Source organism: Varanus komodoensis, unplaced genomic scaffold (assembly GCF_004798865.1).
Source record: "Varanus komodoensis strain SLA01 unplaced genomic scaffold, ASM479886v1 scaffold13_1, whole genome shotgun sequence".
In the NCBI taxonomy this organism is placed as follows: Eukaryota; Metazoa; Chordata; class Lepidosauria; order Squamata; family Varanidae; genus Varanus; species Varanus komodoensis.
In genome coordinates, this window is record NW_025335408.1 from 7,679,750 (window position 1) to 7,687,989 (window position 8,240).

Here is an 8,240-nt window from a genome sequence, read left to right on the forward strand (position 1 = left end):
TGGTCCTCACATACCTTTATTGAGGCCCTGCAGGTTTCTCCAAACAACCAGGGGGCACAGTCTTTTGTCCCACATCCTCAAGAATATAAAACTCAGAACTTGGAGGTTTATATGCATCCTATGGCTGGAATAAGCTGTAGCAGAAGCCCACAGTCCCAGGCACCAACCTCCCTGCCCCCTGGCACCCTTCCTCGCCCTTTTCTGAGGCCAGTTGTGACCTGAGGGCATAGGAAAGAGAAAAGTTCTTTCTGCTCTGGCTGTGAGGGGAATGGAACAGGACCCATTTTGCCCTAAGCCTAATAGAATCTGTTGCCTTTATGCACTTAATGCCTGTGATGGGCAACAGGTAGATGTCACACTAGATTCCTTGTCACAGTGTCTTCTTGGTACAAGCATCACCAGTTTGCCCAGACATGTGAAGTTGGTCAGTCTGTCCTACTATTTTTACAGCCATTTCAATTTCATTTCATTTCATTTCTATCCCACTACCCTGCTCTATTCCTGCCCCACCCCCCACCCCATGGCAAGCACTCACGTACTCCTCCTCCCTTCCCTTTTATCCTCTCAACAACCCTGTATGGTAGGTGAGGCTGGGAGTCAGTGACTGTCCTAAAGTCTCCCAGTGAACTTCATGAATTAGTGGGGACTAGAATTGGGAATTTCCAAGCCCCAGTCCAACTTTTTTCCTACTACACCTGGCTAGCTTCCTTTTTTAGTTTCATGATTGGCTGACCATATTTTAGATTATCTTTATTTCTTTTGATTACTTTGATAAAGGGCAGTTTATATATAAAATAAAATATGGCCTTGTATGCCTTATGGTCATTATGAGGTCCCACTCAGTGAGCAGGTACTGAAGTCAGAAATAATTGATGAAGTATTCATCCCTGCGGTGTAATTTATACAGCCTTTTGAATTTTTCTGCTGGTGATTAATCATAGTAGCATCCTGCATCAAGGTTGTATAACTGATGCGTGCATAAAAACACAGTCTTTCTAATTGCTGGCAGTCCTGACGAAGTTAATGAGCCAATGAATTTCAATCATTGTCTTGTTTAGTTATAATCTGCCCCCACCCCAAAATGTATTTGAGTCATCATACTGATGTACATTTTGCTGCTTTCCTGGGAGTAGATTTACAGCCCAATCCCATGCATGTCTACCTGTAAATAAGGCCTATTGTGTTTTACTCCCAGATATCTGTTCATCCTATACACACTCATAGGAGGCAGCCCTATCAAACAGGATGGAACTTACTTTTGAACAACCATGCATAAGAATATGCTGTTATCTGTTGTGGAATGAATGGCTCTTTTAAAACTGGTTCAGAAAATTAGCAATATAATATATTTACAGCATACAAAACATACAAAAACTAATTGATAGACATTCTGATTATGTCAACTTTTCCTGGAAGCAAAAACGACAAAACTGATGTGGTCCTATTTCAGGCACCTCCTAAGAAGGCAAGACTCACTGGAGAAGACAAGAATGCTTAGGAAAGTCAAAGGCAGAAAAAGAAGAGGATGATCATCTATTTTGGATAAAATTGCTTCTCAATGCATTCATGTGGTTTAGAAGCTCGGAAAATTCTGTATAAGAAAGTAATCTGCAATAGAAAGTTCACTGTGTCAACAGGAGAGAAACTCTGCTTGTGACCATTGCAGGATTGGTACAATTTGATTAACTATGATATATTAGGATCTTTTGAAATTCTGGAAGGCACTGCCCAGTTTTTGATGGACTAGGTGTGCTCTAGGTGTTTTGATTCTTCGCTCCAGTCAGCATGGCCGATGGTCAGGAATATTGAAAGCTGTAGTCCAAAACATATGAAAGGTGTCAGGTTCAGCACCTCTATTCCAGGTGGACATCTCTTTCTCCTAGGCTTGTCACGGGTCCTTCAGGACAACAGTGGTGGTGGCAAGATCACCAGAAAGCTGGAGGGAGGCTTGTATATCAGGTGTTGGAATTCACTCCCCAAAGAGGTCCGCCTGGCACCGTCGTTACTGGTTTTTCGGCGCCAGGTAAAGACCTTTTTATTTAAACATCATTTTAATTGTTAAAACATATGATCTGGCCAGGGCAACTTCTTCTTCCTTCTCTTTTCTCCTCCTATATTTTTATTTACTTATTTTATACTGATAATTTTAATTTTATATTTGTAACACAGTGTATTTTTTGTATTTTTGTATTTAATGGTAATTTATTATGTTCTATTGTATTTCAATGTATTTTATTGTGTTGTAAGCCGCCCCGAGTTTTCGGCAAGGGGCGGCATAGAAATGTTATAATAATAATATAATAATAATATAATAATAATAATAATAATAATAATTATTATTATTTCAGGGGCCCAGCAAGGGAGAAACCAAATTCTATCTTGCATAAGATACGTGCCTCATACCTGCATGGATTCATCCCTACTTGATGGAAACCCTATCTCTACCTAAGTCAAAGGGCATAATTCCCCAGCCTTTCCAAGTTGATTTGAAATCTAAGAAAACAACAACTACAACTAGCTTTCTTTTTTCCAATACAAAATAGCTGAATTTTTATTTATTTGGACAAGAAAATGTGCATAAATCTCAAGGCTGGGGGAATAGAGAAATATGGAAGTTCTACTCAACTATGAAATCTGCATATATTTCTCAGTCTGACAAATTTGTGCATTTAAAAAAATTCTGGGAAATACATACATACACACGTGGACATATGGACAGATTAGGAGAAATTTGCAACATATTTTCTTTCCATGTACTTTACAGCTTTGAAATCTGTGAATATTTTCCTGTGTCATGAGGGAAAGCATGCACACATTTCAAAGGGACTGGAAAAAAAAAAAAAACCTTTATATGGGGCAGAATGGGGTGCATCAAACGGGACACCTCCTTCACTCTGTCTGGGTTAGAGACCTTCTCAGGGTTTTTAGACAAATGTTAGGAAATGACAGTAATGGCTTCAGACAAATGTTAGGAAATGGCAATAATGGCTTCAAGGAGCCACCAAAAGAGTGGCTTTAAGAATCCTCCTTTCTGGACTACCTGGAGAAATAGGGAAATGTCAAAAGGTGGAGGGCACTGAGAATTGTCTGTGTTAACTGAGAAATCAAGAGGATCACATTGCTAAGAAGGAAATCTTGAGCTCACCTCTGTTTAGTGCACCTATTTTGTTGCTTGCTTCCCTCGGTTCTGCATTCCAGTGGACAGCTGGGCAGCTGAGAGATGTCACCTGTTTGCAATTGAACCAATATGCAGTCCCACCTCACAATTCTGTCAGTGTCTGACAGTGGAACTAGGTAAGACTGCATATATCTGGTGGCCATAACTGCACACTGGCACACCTCCAAAAAGCAAAAGCAAACCAAACCACCATCAGCCCAAAAAACCAAAGACATTTGCACACATTTTGGGGACCAAATTTATGATAATAAAAAGTGATCACAGTTTTAATACTTCAACAGGAGAGAAAAACACAGGGGGCAAATGAAAAAGAATGATGATCAGAGCAGGACAAGAAAATCAGGTTGTCCTGCAAGAGACACTGGGATACCGGTTGGAGCATCAAGGGGGAAGGAAAGGGAGAGCAAGTCAAGATGAGCCTGCCAGGCACACAGTGAGTTGTTCCATAAATAGCTTACACTGCATAAGCATGCCATCCAAACCAGCCCTCTGCCTCAAGGTGGGGTCAGCCCTATCCATAATTTGGGGGAATGAAGCTATTTCTCCTAGACTTGTTAATACCCTTTAAAAGAGCAGCAGGGGTGGCAGAAACACCAGACATTTGAGTGAAGATTTAATATTGTATACTTCCAGGGCTCTTACTTTCTAGTGGAGCATAAACTTTTAAAAATATTTTTAGAGAAAGTTGCTGGAACCAGTTTTCTTATTTTTCTTTAAAGAAAAATGCAGCATTTATTAGTCCAAAATAAATGATAAACTCCTACTCTTACATGTGTTTAACTGCATCCCCTATATAGTATTATCCTATTACTATAGCAGTCGTATCCTATATAGTATTATCACATTCATTCCACTCTACAATACTAGTATCAGTCTGGCACACAAGACAGGTTGGTGCATATAGCTGTGCTCTTGTAGCAATAAAAATCTGCTCCAATTAATAGGCATTTGGTGCACATTAATTGCTTCTGCACATAGAAATGAAGAGGCAGTCCCTTGTTACCTATTCTCATCATCCTCTATTTCTGATTAATTTGCTTCTGTCCTCAGGGCTTCTTAAAGCACTGAAGAAAGAAGAGGAGCAGTTCTTCTGCATATTTAAATATCATCTCTGTTTCCAATATGTTAGAGGTTACTTGTATGAGGGGAAAGCAAAATCAATGTGCACCATTCTGTGTATCACACTGTTTGGGTGGAATGCGATGTATTACTATAGATCCCAGTTTGTTTTTTCTATTTATCTTTATAGCAGGAGCAGGCAGATTTCAGACTTGTTTTGTACTTGTTATTTATACTGGAACTCCAAGGTTTGAACTGGAAACCCAACCAGAGACAGCTGCAAAAGACACACACTTACAATTAAAGGAAGAACAGACTGCTTTCTGGACCTAGGAATTTGTTTCCTGTATCAGAGCAAAATGGAGCTCACAATCCGCTCACACAAAAATTCATGCCTGGCTGCCTCAAGCTTGCTTCACTTCAGCAGCTGAATTCAGAAAGAAAATAGAATTTTGTTGTGGCTATTGTTAAACATCTGGGAGACAGAGAGCTGCAGTGAAGCCCTTGCATATTAAAACACTGGGTATTGTGCAGTCTTGAGCAAGCATTTGCAGAATAACGTCAGTAGCTATTTTCCTTCCGCTCATGATTTGACAAATTTATTCTAACATGCAATATGGGAGTCTTCCAGGTCCACAACCATGCCACCAAATTCCTCCCTTCCCTGTCCACAAAACATGATTTTCACATTCTGTTCCCCGCTACCCCTTGGGCCAAAGTGATTCAGTGATTGGCTGATGGGATGGAGAGGGACCATAGTATGATGGTCATTTGTGAATTGCCAAAAAAGGAACATGCATCACTCAAAGAGAGGATAACACTGAAGGTGGATCTGTGTAAAATGGGCACATACAAATTTCTATGTATGGATACAAATTTAGAAATCATGATTATAATTGAAATGGAAATACAGTACATCTCACCACAATTTATTAGTCTGTGATGAGGAAACCTCTTTGCCTTGCTCAGTCTGCTGTCCAAATGCTGTTGATGGGCAGCTTCAAGTCCCAGTTCTTCCTCTGACGGTTTCTTGTTTTAAAACCGGACTTGTACATTCCTTCAAGCAGAGGTTCCCTTCAAAATATAGGACCATCCTCTTTCAAATAGAGGGCTGCCCTTGGAAACAGAGAACACATGACTTTCCTAGGTCATGACTGAGTAGCAAAGTCCATACTTTATATGAAGATGATCCTAGGTTCAATCTTTTGCATCTCCAGTTTTGCAAAGATGAAGTTGCAAGTGATTGGACTTCTCTGCCTCAAACTCTGAAAAATTGCTGCAAGTTAGAGTAGATAATAATAGATATTACTAGGTCAGGTGGAACAGTTTTGACCTGGTATAAGGTCATTTTCAGTGTTTCACAGAAGGTTATGTTACAAAGACTCTGTGTAGAAATGATTCCAGGCCTCCTATTTGACCAGCAACTCCATGGTTAACATCTGCCATATGTGTGATGGCCAAAAGAAAACCCCTTAGGCAATCAGCTTCATGCATTTAGCTTTCAGAATTGTCCGTATGATCCTTCTCATCTATTCTGTAGACTAGATTTTAGTAGGATGTCGTTGTTCTAGAAAACATATTAGCCACAAGAGAGGGGAGAAAATAGAAGGCTAAATACAGTTTTACTTCCCTTTGGGGAGCCCTTGCTTGAACTTCATTAATACACATTTTAGTACAATGTACACTGTTGAGTACAACAGGCATTTGGAACAGCAACTGGGGGATGGGTGTGGAAAATCAGATCATGTTAAAATTAGATGATCTTGGATGGCTTCCCATACAGGAGTTCAAAATGCACATTGTTAATGTAAAGCTACATTTATGAAAACCAGCACTAATACTGATGTAATTCATGAGGGTTTTTAATGTAAAGCAATGTATGGATTCCCTCCAAATAGCAATAGTTCACATGGAGGACACCAAACTGTTACACAGCATTTTGACAGTGTTCAAAGTGCTTGATGTGGTGAGGCTCCTTGGTGATTTTCACAAAGTTCATGCACAGATGATAACTTCCGTATTCAGATGGGGTTATGGCCAAACTGCATGTTACCTACAAACTAATCTAACTCTAACCAGCAGTTGCTTTGGTTAAGCACTTTGAGAAGGCACAATCATTAATAGAGATGAGACAGAGAAAATGGCACAGCTCTTTCCCTGGTTTTCTTTCCCCCTTCAAAATTTTTCTCTAGTTGGCTCTCTCTTTCTCCCAGTACTTTATCCATTTGTACTAATCCAACCAGTGCAATTGTCTGGGGAATTGGGTGACTCCCATGTCATTCGGGCTCCTAATCTCTTGCAGATTTTATTTTGAGCTTTGTAGGATATCTCCATGGTGGTGAACCTATTTGAGGTTGTAGTTCAATACTATGGATAGCAAAACAAAAGCTGTGATGGATCATAGGTGTCAGAAACATCCCCTGTGGATCATCAAAAATCTGATGATGGCTGATTTATCAGTTATTGCCATCTTCCAAGGCCCTGGACTGAATGCAGGATAGAGAGTATGTGATTTCAGTGACCCAGTTATGGAGTCCCCTTCTAGTGAAAGTCACTCTGGCTTTCTTCACTTCTTTCAGGTGAGTGGTTAAAATGTTTATTCTGCTAGTCTTTTATATACTTCCATCTTGCCAGCTACAGAATTCTTGGGGTCCCTGGATGCTGCTTTTGAAGGACAGATCAATGCACAATAAGACCTCCCTTATCCATGACTTAATAGTGTCTGAGGCAGTCGATTTCACATGCATAACTAAGACCTGGATAGGTGAAAGGGGGGCAGTTTTTTCCATCTCTTCCCACCTGAGTACTTGGTACAGTGTCAAGGAAGGCTAGAAAGCTGGGGAGGGTGAGGTGCCATGGACTGAAGGGATTCTCTATCTCTCTCTAGGCTTCCTCTCCATCTGACTCCTAATCTAGAGTGTTTTCATCTTATGTTGCACTGATGGAACAGACTGGGGATTCTGTTGGTATACCATCCACCCTGTGGACCCCTCCAACAGTGTCCGTACCTGAACTGGTAGATGTCCCAGCTGCAATGTTGAGGTCCCCCAGGCTGGTGGTCTGGAGAATGTCAACACCCATGTTGATGGTCTACTGTCTGAGGCAGCTCAAGATTTCATGGACTCCATGACAACCATGGTGCTGTCCCAAAAAGTTTTTGGCCCAATGCACATAGTAGGGCACACTCTAGATTTGTTTTTTCAGCCAGGCAAGGCTATAGTGATCTGAAGGTAGGAGACCTTGAATTAGTCTCCTCGTCATGGTCAGATCACTACCTTAACAGCGACTTTTTCCCTCTGCAGGGATGGGGGATCCATTAAGATGCCCCCCCCACCAGAAGCTGATGGATCTGTATGGTTTCCAGAAGGCTCTGGGAAACCTTTTTCTGGCTTATATGGCTGGTGGTCCTGCTGCATCCCTGGTTGATCTCTGGAATACAGGGATGACCCAGGCACTTGACACAATCGCTCCTGAGACCCCTCTCTGTAGTAGAGCTTGTAAAGCTCCATGGTATACTCAGGAGCTGAGAATGATGAAACAATTCAGGAGACAGTTTGAGTGAAACTGGAGGAAAATTCCTAGTGAATACAATCAATTCCTGGTTTCTGCTTATAGTCAACTATATTTGGGGGCAGTGAGAGCAACAAAGAAGCAATATCTGACCGTCTCTATTCAATCTTTTATTTGTTGCCTAGTGGAGCTCTCCAGGATTGTCCAGGACCTTTTACATGCTGGCCCCAAGGACATCTTGATGCTGCCTGAAGTCTGCTGTAATATATTTGCTGGACACTTTGACAACAAAATCTCTTGTATTCACCAGGACTTGGACTCCAGTGTTATAGCAATGGAATCAGGTGAGATATCCAGAGCATAGCCTGGACTAGTTATATTGGATGATTTCCAGTTACCACAGCTCAAGGACGTTGACAAGGTGCTTGGACAGGTTTGTGCAAGCACATCCATACTGGATCTTTGCTTCTCTTGGCCAATAAAAGTCAGTAGA

General features: G+C 41.1%; 1 long non-coding RNA gene across 1 annotated transcript in view; it reads left to right on the top strand.

Moving 5' to 3' along the window:
- LOC123019858 overlaps window positions 1-2,792 on the top strand; it is a 38,804-nt gene extending 36,012 nt beyond the window's left edge. The window contains exons 4-5 of the long non-coding RNA XR_006413970.1: window positions 1,884-2,023; window positions 2,349-2,792. This is a non-coding gene — a long non-coding RNA (uncharacterized LOC123019858). The remainder of the gene's footprint in view (window positions 1-1,883; window positions 2,024-2,348) is intronic.
- The last annotated feature ends 5,448 nt before the right edge of the window (window positions 2,793-8,240 follow it).